The 16,239-nt window shown below is 46.3% G+C and overlaps 2 protein-coding genes across 13 annotated transcripts in view; one reads left to right on the forward strand and one right to left on the reverse strand.

Annotated features, from left to right (window-relative positions):
* Positions 1 to 15,191, reverse strand: part of TMC8 (transmembrane channel like 8) — a 119,687-nt gene extending 104,496 nt beyond the window's left edge. For 4 of the 8 annotated variants that reach the window (XM_086931103.1, XM_086931100.1, XM_086931099.1 and 1 more), the window contains exons 1-2: positions 14,992 to 15,191; positions 5,319 to 5,484 (exon numbers count right to left, since the gene is read on the reverse strand). The gene's annotated coding sequence lies outside the window, so the exon portion shown is untranslated. The remainder of the gene's footprint in view (positions 1 to 5,318; positions 5,485 to 14,991) is intronic. The other 4 variants (XM_086931101.1, XM_086931097.1, XM_086931102.1 and 1 more) reach the window with 2 other exon arrangements.
* A 53-nt stretch (positions 15,192 to 15,244) lies between these two features.
* TMC6 (transmembrane channel like 6) overlaps positions 15,245 to 16,239 on the forward strand; it is a 225,286-nt gene continuing 224,291 nt past the window's right edge. The window contains exon 1 of one of the 5 annotated variants that reach the window (XM_086931088.1): positions 15,245 to 15,419. The gene's annotated coding sequence lies outside the window, so the exon portion shown is untranslated. The remainder of the gene's footprint in view (positions 15,420 to 16,239) is intronic. The other 4 variants (XM_086931093.1, XM_086931095.1, XM_086931094.1 and 1 more) reach the window with 4 other exon arrangements.

Below are 16,239 nucleotides of genomic sequence, written 5' to 3' on the forward strand. Positions count from 1 at the left end.
ATCCACCACCTGGTCACTTTACCAACTGGAGAGGCCCACCGCTATCCAACAGATACGATTGTTTGGATATGGTAGACTGACCATCAATCCCATCTACCAAAGACAATGGCACCAACGACGTATCGATTAACCCCAAACTTATCTCCAAGAAAACTCGGATGGCTGGTTCTACTCTGCCATCCCTGTCTGGTACCCATACTGAGCCCTGCACTCCCCTGCTAACCCTGATTCCACAGCCGTCACTTTCTATATATCAAGATCCTTGTTACACCCAGCCAACTCCCCTCGTGGACTCACACCCAAGTCAACAACACATCATCCCACAACTCTGTGACCCAAAACGAATTTCCTCTCTTCCTGTCCCAATTGTCCAGTCCCAACCCTCACGTCCTTCTGACGATTCACAGATTTCAAATCCTATTCTACCATCAACCTGGGATCTTCCAGTCCTATACTGGAATGTAGCAGGTCTCAGATCCAAGACTCACCTCCAGTCTTGGCTCGACTTGATTAATAAGCATAAGTTAATCTGCCTTCAGGAAACCTGGGCAATAGACCCTATCCACATTCAGGGCTTCAAAACTTTTCATTTTCCTGCCATACCGTCTGCTCACGGAAGACCCAAGGGTGGTTTAGCTATCTATATTTCCAACCAAATTCCATTTACGACCATGGAAGTCCCGTCAGTATCTTCAATTTTTCAAATCTTTAAACTAGTTCCTGACAAAAGCTCTTGCTATTATTTTATTAACATGTATAACAATTCTACACCTGCCGACTGTGTATAATCTCTGTTAGAAACTTCATCATATTTGCATGACCAGAAAGTTAAGAACCCGCAGTTACAATGTTATGTTGTGTGGGGCGGGGATTTCAATGTTTATCTATGTAACAACGACAAAAAAGGTATCTGCGGGCTCCAAGATGAGCATGGTGTCCCCTTAGCCCACTTTGCTCATTGCAGTATTGGGGCTGCTTTAAATAACTGTTTTCTTGCACTAGAACTCGAATTTGTGAATGAATTAGTGAGTCCTGCTGTCGAGTTTAAGCCGACTTTTCAGGGTAGAGGTTTTTCCACTATTATTGATTTTATTTTGTGTTCTCAATCTTTAAATAATCGACTAAAATTTTTTATAACTGGCACTGATCCCTCCAGCGATCACTACTCCAATAGCATTACCATAATACTAAATATACCCTCCCCAGTTCGTTCAAAAACAAGCCTTCTAACGCAGCATTCCCTGGAGATGAGTAAAATCAATGGCTATACTGTAAAATGGTCAAAGATCAATCCCTCAGAGGTCACCAGCAAGATTATCCAAAAAACCCTTCCCCTAATTTACCACTGTTTGGAGAAGACATCCTCTCCTCAGTTGATCCTTTCTAGTTTTGCCAAAATCTTAGAAGCTATACGACAAGAGCTTACACGCCAACATAAGATTCATGATAAAGACTCCAGGGGTGGTTTGATTCCCACTGCCGAAAAGCCCTTCGCGCACTAAAAAGTGCTCTACATAATCAAGTCAGGGACATGCCCTTAATAGCCTCTCTAAGAAGAAATTACAAGTTGGCTCAAAAAACCCGCAAACGGGAAATAAAAAACAACCTTTGGGCCCAATTGCACCAGAGCACATTAAACAAGGACAGCACTTTGTTTTGGCGAACAGTTAAGGCCCCCTTTTTAGCTGATGTGACTGCTGTTCGCCATCTAGATGTGGCAGTACCTGCTAAAAAATGGGTAGCTCACTACTCACAGATTTTTGGGGACCCCACTTCAACAACTGAGACTTCCAGATTTGGGGAGGCAGCCTCTACAAGCGATAATATTTATCCCATTGACCTCCACTTCGATCTTGTGGAGGTGACTGCTGCGTTGACTTCCTCAAAGACCGGTAAAGCCCCCGGCCCTGATGGTGTCCCACTTGACATCTTTGTGAGTAACTTAGACCTATGGTCCCCAATCGTTACGCAAGTTATGTCCGCAGCTTCTCAGATTGGCCTTATCGATTCTTGGTCCACCTCTGTGCTTCTACCCATATTCAAAAAGGGAGAACGCGATAACCCAGCCTGCTACAGACCCATTTCCCTCGTGGATTCTCTGGGCAAGGTCGCCGGAAGACTAATTCTGGAACGTCTCCGGGACTGGGCCATAGAGAATAAGATCATAACCGACTTACAGTTCGGTTTCCAGGAGGGATTGGGTACTGTTGAACAGGCCCTGAATCTGACTTTGCTCATGGGCAAATATGCCTGGGCCAAAGGCGGTAATCTCTATTTGGTCTATGTGGACTTGAGTTCCGCATTTGACTGCGTAATTCATTCCAAGTTGTGGGAGATCTTGAGTAACCTGGGCGTAGATCCTGCACTTCTGAAATTCCTCCGAGAGCTATACTCGGATGCAAAAGCATGTGTGAGGTATGGCATTAATGGAGAGCTTTCGGAATCATTTGGCATTGCAAAAGGCGTTAGACAGGGGTGCGTCCCTGCTCCATTCTTATTTAACATCTATACAAACGGGTTGGAGCAAGCGATGCTGATAGATAACAAAGACCTCCCCTGCATAAACACCCGGCCAATCCCTGCATTACTATATGCTGACGATTCTGTCATTTTAGCAAGGACACCTAATCAGCTCCAGATTCAACTGGACAAGTACTGCCAATACATGCTCTCTCTTGGACTTAAAGTAAATAAGCCCAAGACCTTTGTTATGTATACTGGCAAGAAAGCTCAGAAATGCAAACCTCTTTTTATCGAAAACACTAGGTTAGAAACTGCTAAAACATATCCATATCTAGGGATTCTTATTGAAAACCATCTGTCCTGGAAACCTGCCACTTCCAGCAAGAAACTGCAGTTTCAGCGCACAACATCGGCGCTGACTTCGTTTTCAAGGAAGCTGGGCAAGCCTGCCCCTGCCGTAATTTTGAAAATTTACCAAGCCAAATGTACGAGTTTGGCCACCTATGGAGCGGGTGTATGGGGCTACACGCCCGCTAACGAGCTTCAAATAATCGAAAACGATTTTTTGAAATATATATTAGCCCTTCCCCGAAGCGCTTCTACTTACGGTACCCATATGGAGCTCGGTTGGGAGTACCTAACTGACATCATTAGATACCAACCGATTCTCCTTTGGCATCGTATATGGACTCAGGAGCAATGTCTCCTTACTAGGTCATTAATAACTGATTGTCTTACATTGACCTACTGGAAAAAGATTCCCTGGCTATTATATGTTTTCAAATTCTTGAATGATCTGAATTGTCCAGCATTTTTCACTGACCCTGTCTCATTAATGGCTATACCAAGAAAAACTCTGAAGAATCTGTGTGTCGCCCATTTAAGAGACCTACGTATGTGTTCCGAAATTGGCAAACAGTCAAACATTCATTTAATGACGATACAATCTTCCTACGGCATCCAGCCTTATCTGTCTTTTTACCTGTCAAATTATGATAGATATGTTTTAACTAGATTTCGGTTTGATTTATTTTATCGTCTTGTTTCACTTCCTGAGCCCTCTGATTGGTCACGTGAATTAGCTAGCTGTCCCTGTGATGGATGTACTCGCCAGTCTACCTTGCATGTAACCTTTTTTTGCAGCTTTTATGAGACCCCGCGTAAACGCTGGTTGGTCCCACTTCTCCGACAATTAGGTCTGAGAAGATGCAGACCTGCTCTTTTGGCACTTCAGTACTTAGACACCCCGTTTGCTGCCAAATCTGTAGCTTGCTTCCTTAAAGCATGCTTGAAAATTCATTCCCAACTATTGGTTACTGCACCATAAGACTCTATTCTGTTCGAGTGAATAACTGGCTATCTCATCCCTGTACAGAGTGATACTGTATAGACGATTTTTAACGATTTCTTAACGCATTGATTCATAGTGTCATGTATTTATCAGTCAATAATGTTCAAATGAAAACTTTTTATAAATTGTTGTAAATATTTGTCTATAATGTACTTTTATGTTTGTAAATTCAATCGAAATAAAGTTTCTTTTGACTTTGACTTGAGTGGCCCCAGTCCTACCTCCTCAGTAAAAAGCCTGGGAATATAATTGGATTACAAGCTGACCATGAAAGACAATATAAAGAACATCACTGGTTCCTGTTATTACAGTCTTCGCCTCTTACGTAGGATACCCCCCTACCTGCCAGCAGAACATCGTAGAACGGTGGTCCAGGCGATGATTATGAGCTGCATCAACTACGGGAATGCGCTATTGGCTGAAGTGGGTGAAACCATGATAGCCAAACTTCAAGTTATCCAAAATTCTGAAGGGAGGATGGTCCTAAACCGTCCCCCGGGGTCTCCATCACTCCCCTTGCTCAGAGAGCTTCACTGCCTTTCAGTGAAAAAAAAGATCTTTCTTTAAGATCTGCTGCCTCACTTTTAAAGCAATCAATGGAATGGGTCCTGGCTATTTGCAAACAAAGCTCTGTAAGCAGGTGTCTTGGCGCAATCTAAGGTCAAATTCTTTGGCCCTCCTGAAGACCCCCGCATTCGTCTTACCTGTATATATTGCTCCCAAGTACTGGAACTCGCCTCCAGAGGCCTTACGTAAATCTGCCTCCTATCTGGCTTTCAGAAAACAACTTAAAGCTTTTTTGTTTTAATCTTGCTTCCCTTTTTATGTAGCTTTCCTTGGACTTCTTTCTTGTTATCTTCTAGGTAAGTGCTGAGATGCCCCCGGGTGAGTCACGCGCTAGACAAGAGTCCATTAACATAACACTCCCATGTTTAGGGTTGACCTCACACATGGTAGGTTGTGCCACTAAGACTCCTACCTTTCTGGGACAGGGAACTACACACTCTGTGCGGCTCTCATTTCACTCAGGGGTGTCCGAAGATTCTTGGAGCCACACTCTTATGGGAATAAGACAGGCAATTGGGCCATTAGAAGGAGCTCTATGAATTAGATAAGTCACAGGAGCTGCTGTTGGAAGCCATGGTCTTTTGACTACTTGTATCCCTGTTGTGTTCCTTCGGACAGAAATATCTACCATCTGCCATACGGAACCCAACCGGAAGCAAGTCGTACATGGGTGGCAGATGAGCAATGTCAGTTGCAGGAAACCGTCACAGCTATCATTGTTTCTAGGAGACACACAGGCTCTGCTTACCTGAGGTGAGGTGATTGAGGTGCATGATCCAGGTATGTGCTGTCAATCAAAGGTGAGTCTGCAAGGGTGGCAGCAGTGCCCTATTCATAGCACACCAGAATTCTTGTCTGGCTATTATCAAAGCCTTCCTATAAGAGGCAACAGCTAATCAAGAAGCAACACAAGGAGCCACACGTTTGGCCAACTTACCCCAACCCTGATTGCCCCTCATTGGATAACACTGCAAAACAGAACTGTCTTCAAGCCCTGGTCCACGTCACACACCGGGAAACACCAGCATACCTGGCAGATGAACTTTCACAAGCCGGATCCACAACACCAGGAGACAATCCCTTTGTAGCTTCGACCTAGAAACCTGGAAAACAGAAAATAATTTGGGGCCAGATTCCTGGATCTACACGTCAAGAATACAGAAAAACATTCCCCATCCAAAGTCGAATCCCCTGTCTCTACATTTATTTCTGGGAAGAACTCAAGACCCATCTCGCTGAGGAACACATGTAAGAATGCATCGCACAAATATGTTTCCCAGCAACAGTTGAGATGCTACTGAATCCATGTCCACCCCCTCACATGACCAAATGCTCCTCTCTTACAAGAACTGCCTTCTCCTGCCCTACATCCTCCCTCTGCTCTGCAAATTATTTCTGAAGCACCCTACTCTCTTGTAAGCAATCAGTGAATGACCTCTTGGTGTGGTAAAGCATTGATGATGTCCTAATGCCTATTCCTGTTTGTAATGCACTCTATGGCTGCTCAAAAGTAGGTCTGAACTCTGGAAATATCCCAAAATAAATAAATATGGGACAGATGGACGCACTCATCCCTTGGTGGTAAGAGGCCCTCTGAGTGAGGTGGGCTCTTGATCATGAAGGTAGATTCCAGTTAGAAACATTCCGACCGCAAGCAAGAAAAAAGCTAGCAACAACTCCTGGAAGCAATCCAAAATTCTGCAACTGGCAGAGTGGGCTAAGAACAAGGGCACACTGGTGTAATATCAGGACAATTCCATTAGCAAACTCTCACGCTCAACATTAAGAGGTCACACTGCCCCAGGGCCACGTTCTTGCAAACTCCAATTTTTGAAGAAAAGAAGCTTGTAAAAGTCCATCCTAGATTGGTCTTTCCAAAATTCAAAGAATAATTCCTTAATCATCATTAATCCATTAAAAAAATAATCACTTGGGAGTCTTGTGTTTCTTAATGGATCCAAATGTTTTTATTCTTTAATGCTTTTCATCAAAAGCAGTTAAAGCAGCCCAACTCCTGGAAGCAGCATGAATCTGAGGATGATCTTGGGTGCAAAGAGGAGAATTGCCAGCCAGTTGAGCAGATATAGGGACCTGGAACCACTATTTGCAACAGATTATCTGCTCAATGCTGAACCTTAAGTAGACATAGTGCATGGTCACAGCGGAAACCTTAGGTGTTGCACAGAGTCAAGGACATTTCTTGGGCATGCACAGTGCAGTTGTTGAATGAATAATGAATGAATGAATGAATGAATGAATGAATGAATAAGGTATTTATTGAGTGCACGGTGGCCAAGCGGCTTCCTGGCGCTGAAAGCTCTACTGAACAAAACTGGGCCGAGGAGTTTTAACAGGGGTATGCCTGGGCAAACAAGAAGGTCTTGAGCGCTTTACGAAAGTGTGAGAAGATAGGAATTGAACGCATGGATAAAGGGAGGGAATTCCAGAACCGGGGGGCAAGAACTGAGAATCTGGTGCCACCAGTGCGGGATTTGCGGAAACGGGGAATAGTGAGGAGGGCAGAAGTAGAAGAACGGAGGGTACGGGCCGGGGTGTGGGTAGAGATCAGGGTATTAATGAACGCCGGAGCAGAGCGATCAACAGCCCGGAAGACTAAGCACCCTAGTTTAAATAAGGATCTCTGCAAAACAGGTAACCAGTGAAGTGACTTGAGGACAGGAGTGATGTGGTGAGTTTTGGGAAAATGAAAAATAAGACGGGCAGCCTGATTTTGGATTGCTTGGAGACGGCGAGTTTCGTAGGCCGGAATGCCCACGAACAAGCTGTTCCCATAATCAAGACGGGAGGTGATAAGGGCTGAAATGATAATTTTAAGGGAATCCAGGGAGAAAAAAACGGGAAATTTTTCGAATCAAACGGAGGGAAAGAAAGCAGGAGGACACTACAGAACTGACCTGGCCATGCATTGACAGGTCCTGGCTGACCTTGATGCCCAATGTTTTAACAGAGGGGACCGGAGTAGGAGGGGGACCAAAGATGGGGGGCCAGAAGGCAGAAGACCAAGGACTGGATGAGCCTCCAGTCAAGACAAGCTCAGTCTTGTCTGGGCTGAGCTTGAGATGAATGGCGCTCATCCATCCAGAAATAAAAACCAGAGTGGAACGGAAGAATGACAGGGAGTGAGAAGAAGAGGAAAGATCAAAGACGAGCTGGAGGTCATCTGCGTAATTATACACAGAGACCCCCAGATCAAAAGAGAAACAATGAGGGGGCGAATATAAAGATTAAAAAGAAGAGGGGAAAGGGAAGAACCTTGAGGGACCCCACAAGACACCGGGAAGGGAGAGGCGGAGGAACCAGAGAGGTGGACAGCTTGTGAGCGACCTGTAAGAAAGGACGTGATCCAGGATAGAGCAGAGCCCCGAATGCCCGCTGCGCCGACACGGTCAAGTAAGATGGTATGATCCACCGTGTCGAACGCAGCGGACAAATCGAGAAGAACCAGGGCTTGAGGGGAGTTGGTGTCGGCCTTGGCTTTTAGCTCGTCAAGAACCGCAAGCACCACTGACTCTGTAGAGTGGCCGAGCGGAAGCCCGCTTGATGGGAAGCGAGGAGATGGTTCTGCTCAACGTAAGAGGAAAGACAAGAGGTAACATAACTTTCAAGAATTTTAGCAAGATAAGGTAGGAGAGAGATGGGTCTGAAGTTAGAGAGAAGAGAGGAGTCCAGACCAGGTTTTTTGAGAATAGGAAAAACAATTGCAGATTTAAATGAGGAGGGGAATGTTGTTGATGTCCTCCTTCCCTGTTGCAGTTCAGCAGACATAAAACAGAAATCTTACTTTTAGGGCTTACCACATTCCGATGTTTGCCATCAAAGCTTGGAACCACTGAGTAGCGAGTGGTTTGCCAGCAGGAAACCAAAAGAGAGGGTAACAATACACATCACAAGCGCCGAAATGCCTACGGGTAATCGTGCGCTATATAAGTGCGTAATTATCTACACAGAAAAAAGCACAAAATTGACCTAACCACATGCAAACATCAAGCCACCATAGGAATGGTGGCATAAGGGACATCACTGAACTATAGGCCTCTCTCTGTCACCTCAGCTTAGAATGTGAAGCAGGTCACAACACACAGGGTGACACTATAGAAGACAGCAATTTTTTGTTGCTGCCTTCCCAAGGGAACGTTAATCTTTCTTCCAGTTTTATCCTAGCATACAACACTACCACTGTGATGGGCTACCCTTGCTTAACCCTTCCCCTCATTTTGTCATAAGAAGGGCATCAAAAGGCGAATATAGGCCAGGCTATGGATGAGATCGTCATATTTTGAAGGAAGGCAGTGAAACAACCCAGATAAACTGTCAACATTCATTCAATTGTTCAATGATTGTGATTTGGTCTAGTTTGGCAGTGCAATTGTCAGCATGCCCTACTGGTACCAATTCTTTAAAATACACATGGAGTGGGCGTTGGCCCCACTCAGAGGACTATATCTCCCCAACCTCTGGTTACTGGCTGTTTGTTGTTTTGCTCCGCCTTCTATGAAATGCTTGCATTACAATGTAAAAGGAACCATTTAAAATCTCAAAAGTGCACTGTATCATCACACATTACATGTTTAATGTTATAGATGTATTGTATACAGAAAGCAACCGTTTTGTTCTTTATTTTTCAACTGCAGCAGATTTTTTTTAATGTTGTAGTCAGGGCTCAGTATGGACACCACACCTCCTGGCTTTGGTAATGCTCGTTTTTAACATGCTTCTATTTGTCTTTAACAGTGCTGCAAGATAGAATTACACAGTGATTCTAAAACATCACGGAAAATAAAGATAGCACAGAAATTAGATTATGGGGTGAGTGGTTACAAGGGTATTCCACATGGATTAATTGCAGCAGGCCATGGAAAGAATTAGACAGGCTGACAGCACTCCTTAATCCTATGAAGGATATTAAGAACCTTGAACAACTGTAGGGTTGGCCTGGGGTGAAAGTAAAATAAAATGAAAATGACGTTTGGTTGTTTCATTTTTTCACTATTATTGTCAGATAAAATTCTTTCAACTTGTACCGTGGCCTCATTTATTATATTGTCACCGTATGTTTAAGCTCTGCACACATGCACAGATATGCCCTTGGTTTAGTGCAAGGCCTATAGACATAAGCGATTCTGTGGCTGTGGCAGTTTCCACAGAGTGCTGTGTTCAGGTAGCAAACTGGCACTGTAAAGATGAAACCACCACCCAGAATGTATAACGACAACATAGCAAAATGCTACTGCCACAGAGTGTGGTGCATTATGCCACTTAATTTGCCTTTTCTTGCTGCATAATTTGTTCAGCCTTGCTACATAATTTTATCCTTCTCAGCCACATAATTACATTGGCCCTGAGCAAAGGGCTGCAACACTAAATCAGCACCCTCTTCTGCTTTTCTGTAACCAGTGTAATCCCCCACACTTTCAAGGCAATGCATATCCTTGGATCAGTATATCAACAATCACATCTGCTTTTACAAACCTTCCAGACACCTGCGCTTCGATGGACTCCTACTTGCGCAGATCCCACGCATACGGAAAATCAGATCCAGTAGTCGAACCTTCTAAAACATTGTTCCTAAAGCGTGGAACGACCTGCCTATACACACAGGAGTCTCCACCTCACTTCTTGAATTCCACAAGAAGCTGAAGGCCTGGCTTTTTCGAGCAGTCCCACCAGGCCTTAGGTGTGGCTAGACTCACACCGGCTCAGTGCCAGGAGACCTCTCGGGCGATAGTGTGCTCTACAAATCTGCATAACATAACAACAATGTAATCACAAATTATCCTATACGGTTCAGTGCACCTGTAACGGGGTCATGTTCGGTTTCTCTGTGGCACTATATGTGATTTTTGCCTGTGCTCCCTAGCCAGTTACATGTATTTACTTTTCCTCCTATTCACTCCTTGACACCCAGCCTCCTCCACTATCGAGTTATATTTTTGTTACCGTATTTTCCATGGAGCAGTTGTTTTGTCATTGCTTTGCGAGACCAATATATATCCTTACGGTGAATGTAAAGCAGCTGTCTCTGTCTTTAGTTCTTTGCGGATGATTTGTATGTCTCGTCTGTTTTCTGTGCACATTCAATAGCGCTGCACCAAAGATATCCCGCCCTCACAAGATCTGTGCGACTCACTGGCCACCTTCTTCCACCGCAAGATAGCCAACATCAGCGACAGCCTCAACACCACGACCACCCTGACAGCGCCAGACTCCAAGACCCCCTCGAACACCACCAGCACCAACCACCTGACCCTCTGGTCCAACGTCAACGACGACGAGACGCGCAAGGCCATGAACTCCATCCACTCAGGATCACCACCGACCCCTGCCCACACCACATATTCAACAAAGCGGATGCAACCATCGCACCCCAACTACGGAAGGTCATCAACATCTCCTTCGAAACAGCGACATTCCCGGAAACCTGGAAGCACACCGAATTCAACGCCCTTCTCAAGAAACCCAAGGCTGACCCCAAGGACCTCAAGAACTTCCGGCCCTTCTCCCTGCTCCCCTTCCCGGCTAAGGTCATCGAGAAAATCGCCAGCATGCAACTGACACCTCACCTAGAGGACAACAACATCCTAGACCCGTCTCAGTCCGGATTCAGACGAAACCACAGCACCGAGACAGCCCTCATCGCCGCCACGGATGACATCAGGCGCCAACTCGACAATGGCGAGACATCAGCCCTCATCCTCCTGGACCTGTCAGCCGCCTTCGACACGGTCTGCCACCACACACTAAAGACACGCCTCCAAGAAGCCGGAATCCGAGAAAAGGCCCTGAACTGGACCACGTCCTTCCTCTCCGGCAGAACCCAGAGAGTCCGCCTCCCACCCTTCCGATCTAATGCCACCGACATCACCTGCTGCGTACCCCAGGGCTCATCCCTCAGCCCGACCCTATTCAATGTCTACATGGGCCCCCTCGCACATGTGGCCCGCCAGCACGACCTCAACATCATCTCCTACGCCGACGACACTCAGCTCATCCTCTCCCTCACCAAGGACACGCCAAAACCAACCTCCACGAGGGAATGAAGGCCGTCACCGAGTGGATGAGGAGCAGCCGTCTGAAACTGAACTCGGACAAGACAGAGGTCCTCATCCTCGACCCGACCCCCTCTGTCTGGGATGAATCCTGGTGGCCGACCACACTGGGAACAGCACCGACACCTACGGACCACGCACGCAACCTAGGATTCATCCTCGACTCCTCCCTCTCCATGTCGAAGCAGGTCAACGGCATCTCCTCTGCCTGCTGCAGCACCCTCTGCTTGCTCCACAGGATCTACAAATGGATCACGACCGAAACAAGAAGAACGGTGACCCAAGCCCTCCTCAGCAGCAGACTGGACAACGGCAACGCACTCTATGTAGGAATCCCTGCCAAACACCTACGACGACTACAATGCATCCAAAGCGCCTCCGCCCGACTGATACTCAACATCCCTCGTCGCAGCCACATCACCCCCCACCTGAGACACCTGCACTGGCTCCCCGTCAACAAGAGGATCACCTTAAAGCTCCTCACCCACGCACACAAACCACTCCACAACACCGGACCAGCCTACCTGAACAGCAGACTCAGCTTCTACACCCCAACCCGCCAGCTCCGCTCCGCCAGCCTCGCCCTCGCATCCGTCCCCCGCATCCAACGAACAACCTCCGGTGGCAGATCCTTCTCCTTCCTCGCCGCCAAGACCTGGAAGACCCTCCCTACCCTTCTGCGACAGACCCAAGACCTACTCACCTTCAGAAGACTCCTCAAGCCCCCTGTCTCCATCATTGTTCTTATTAGCGATCGAGACGTTCTTATACCATATAAGAAACAACCCTAACATTGTAGGCATCCCTTTTGGAGACTACACGGTTAAATTAACGGCATATGCGGATGATGTGCTTGTTCTGTCCGAGAAAGCCGATGAGGCAATACCTGCGCTCTTGTCTGATATTGAAAATTTTTCCAGGGTCTCTGGGTACAAACTCAATAAAGACAAGACGGAGGTTAAACTTCTGAACAATATTGGCGATAAAGGAATCATTAGGGACTCCGGCCTTACTTGGCAGCCTAAGTGTTTCAAATACTTGGGGTTAGACTTTGACAAAGACTTGATCTCCACCCTGAAAATAAACGAAGAGCTGACTCTAAAGAAGATATCCACACTGCTCGAAGGCTGGTCTCCAAAATTTCTCTCTTGGTGGGGTAGAGCGGAGACGCTTAAAATGATGTCTACTCCGTTGGTTAACTACCTGGCTAGCATGCTTCCTATGACATTCTCGAACAACTTTATCACCAAGGTAGATCAGCTGTTTGGTAATTTCCTGTGGCGTGGGAAGAAAGCTAGGGTATCACTAAAGAAATTGCAATTGGCCAAAGACAAAGGAGGCCTGGGTCTGCCTTCGTTCAGGAACTATCAAACAGCCTTCCTCTGCAAACAGGGAGCCCAATGGTTAATTAAATCACCAAACTACACGCCCATATGGATCAATATTGAGGAATCACTAGTGAACCATGCCCCACTTGAAACCCTTCTTACTATAGACCTATCACATTTACCACACTCCAAATACATATTGCTAAACACTAGACGGGCGATGCTTAGACTTGATCAGACACACAACACTAAGCTGACATTCGCTAAGTCCTCTTTTATGTCACTTTGGAGAAACCCATATTTAAAGTATAATGGTGATAGACTCTTCTGGAATTCATGGTCCGAGAAGGGCATTAACATGGCAAGGGACTTATACGATGAGAAAGATCCACTCTCATTCTCGACTCTGCAACGGAGGCATGATCTCACTCCGATGGATTTTTATGACTTCCTGAAAATCAAAGCGATATTAACGGCACGTAACTTCTCTCCATACACACCATGGTTAGTAACTCATCTTCCACGTCTTGTACATGCAGGTCACTTCGTCTCTAAGGTGTATAAACTTTTACTGCCCCTGCCCAGGAAATCTCACAGAAAGGTCGAATTGAAATGGGAAGCTGAGCCGAATTTAACAGGCATAGAATTTGACTGGGAGGTGATCCATGAGACGGCCCTTACCCATAAAGTCTCACCTATTCTATTCCAAACAAAGTACATGCTAATAAACAGAGCATTTTGGACCCCAGATAAGCTCTTCAAATGTAAATTAAGAGATTCGCCTACCTGCTGGAACTGCCAGTCAGGCTCAGGCGACCTTGCGCACATGCTTTTCAGTTGTCCTTCTCTACGTAGATATTGGGGGAAAATATTTGATTGCATTCAACACGTATTCAAGATACGGCCTGTACAGGAATTTGTATATGTAATCCTAGGGGCGCTTGACCCACAGTTATCAAATGACCAAGACCGCCTGCTTTTGGACTTAATGCTGACACTGGCGTGCAAAGTAGTTCTATGCAAATGGAAAAACGCGAAAGAGGTAAACTTTAAAATTTGGCAGGAGTGGTTAACATTCCTTAGAGGTGCTAATAATCCAGCGTTACAAGCAGCTTCATGGAAACCATCCAATAGAAAGCTGTGGAAATCGCTAGATGCATCCTCATTTCACTATGATCCGCCTTGATGCAATACATGCGAACCTGTTACAACGGCCTATGTCACCTGTGAGTACGTTTGTTGTCATCCACTAGAGCCTATAATGCCACTCCTATGCACTGAGAGTTATGTCTGTATGTGTTTTATGATAATGCAAGCAAGAGTTGATTTATTTATATTAATTTTATTCTCTGTATGTGCTTAACGATAGAGGAACCGAACATTTTGTATACTGGAAGAATTATTGTACTGTCTTTTCCTTTTGTTTTTCTATTTCAATAAAAACGACTTGAATTTAAAAAAAAAGAAGACTCCTCAAGACCTGGCTCTTCGAGCAGTAGCAGCACACCCCTCCCCTCAGCGCCTTGAGACCCTCATGGGTAAGTAGTGCGCTTTACAAGTCACTGATTGAGTTTCTCCATCTCTTAAATATTCTCACTATGTTGGTATGCATGCTTAAATTGTCGTGTGTGCTATGGCTACCGCCATCAATGCCTGGTTGGTTCTTGCGTTGTTGTGCAGGCCCGGTTGGGAGCTGTTCTCGCTGAACAAGACAGCCAATAACTGAATGGAAAACAATAATAAAACACATGCATCCCCTGATTGGCAAGGTTTACCGGACTGCAGGCTTCACTCGCTGCCCAGTGACGTTACTCCAGCTGACCCTTTCGGTACATGTGAGTGACGCCAGGAGGGAGGGAGCCACTGAGGGAGATCTCGAGATGCCGGAAACCCTCTGGTCGGGTGAGTTTAAGAAGCCGCTTAGCTCAGAGTAAACAACAAAGACAGGAAGTATAGACCAAGGTGCCACCCATGCCCCCCCCCCCCACTAACCTCAAGTGAATTGCAGCCTAGCGGCTGATGTGACTGCTTCGCTCCTCCATCCAGTCTGCAGCGAGTTTCAATCTAGGTTTCGTAGTTGTATTTTAACCCTGGAAGTACGGCTTAAAACCCCTGCATGCAAGCACGGCCACGAGTGCCAGAGGGAATCACACGCACTTTGGGCCACTTGGTATGTATGAATTCCCCCTCACCCCCACCACCACCCTGCACACACCTGTTGGATGTCGAGCAGCACCCCGAGGTCCAGCACCAAGCGCGGGGAAGAGCGGCTCCTCCTGCGGCCTCCCTGCCTTCTGAACGTGTCTCTGGAGATAAGAAGGTGTCACTCGCACCCACGGGCCCACGTGACAGGATGCAGCTCGGCCCGGCCTGCTTCCCCAGACTTGAGATGGGGAAGCGCTGCGAGGCAGAGAAGCCGCAGACCGCCAGGGCGCTGAGCGTGCGTCTCTCGCGTGGAGGCGGCGCGTGAGGGTCACAGAGGCGGTGAGCGAGAAGTCACTCTGTGAGGGAGGACAACAGGGAAGAGATGAGTGAGGAACGCCGAGAGGTGCTGAGTGAGGACCACAGGGAGGCGGCGAGTGAAGGTCAGAGTGAGGCTATGAGTGAAGGTAACAGGCGACGAGTGAGGAACGCAGAGGGGTGGTGAGTGAGCACCAGAGGGAGCCACCAGGGGCGTAGGAGACACTACATTTCTGGGGGGGGGGGGGGGGGGGGGGGGGGGACAGAGACAACCTTGTGGTCTTTCCAGTGACCCTTTAGAAATCGCCTGTTGCATGAGACCGTACGCCCATTTATATGATCAGATCGTTTTAAAGTGAAACATTGAGAAAGGCACGCATTTTGTCACAGTTTGTAAGCATTCTTTTATTGTTAAGCAATTAGACAAATGTAGAAAAATCATGTATACTATTTATAGTGCTACTCATAGTTCACTCAGTTCTATGATCTGCAATGTACACGTTCTTTGAAGCAGGCACATTAACCCTCCGCCCTACTTTACGATGAGCTAAAAAACTTCCACTAGACAAAATTTCGAACTGTTATTAGTAGGAACATTAATAACCAGCGTTATCTTGACATTTTTATTGTTGCCGGAAAACTGCCTGATGCACAAGGAAGTTCATTTACTTCTAAACCAAATATTATTTTTAAACACAGTGCCCCCACCAAATTCCATGCCAGATGCTGTTGTACCGTTTGCACCGCCTTAAAGCCAGTCCTGCTCCCAGCAATGGGGTAGGACAAGCAATTACAGAAGTGGGGTCAGAGCTAACCTCATAGCCATTATAGGAGGAAAAAGATCTATGTAAGTGGTGAAGTGTAATACACCACCAAACTGCAGCAAGCAAAATGATTTAACAGATTTCTTGTACATGATTTAAGGGAGAGTAGACTTCAACTACGGAAAATTGTTAAAAAAAATTGGGATCAAATTTCGAAAAACGCAGCAGACCCTTAGGGG

This window comes from Lissotriton vulgaris, chromosome 7 (assembly GCF_964263255.1).
Source record: "Lissotriton vulgaris chromosome 7, aLisVul1.2, whole genome shotgun sequence".
Taxonomy (NCBI): domain Eukaryota; kingdom Metazoa; phylum Chordata; class Amphibia; order Caudata; family Salamandridae; genus Lissotriton; species Lissotriton vulgaris.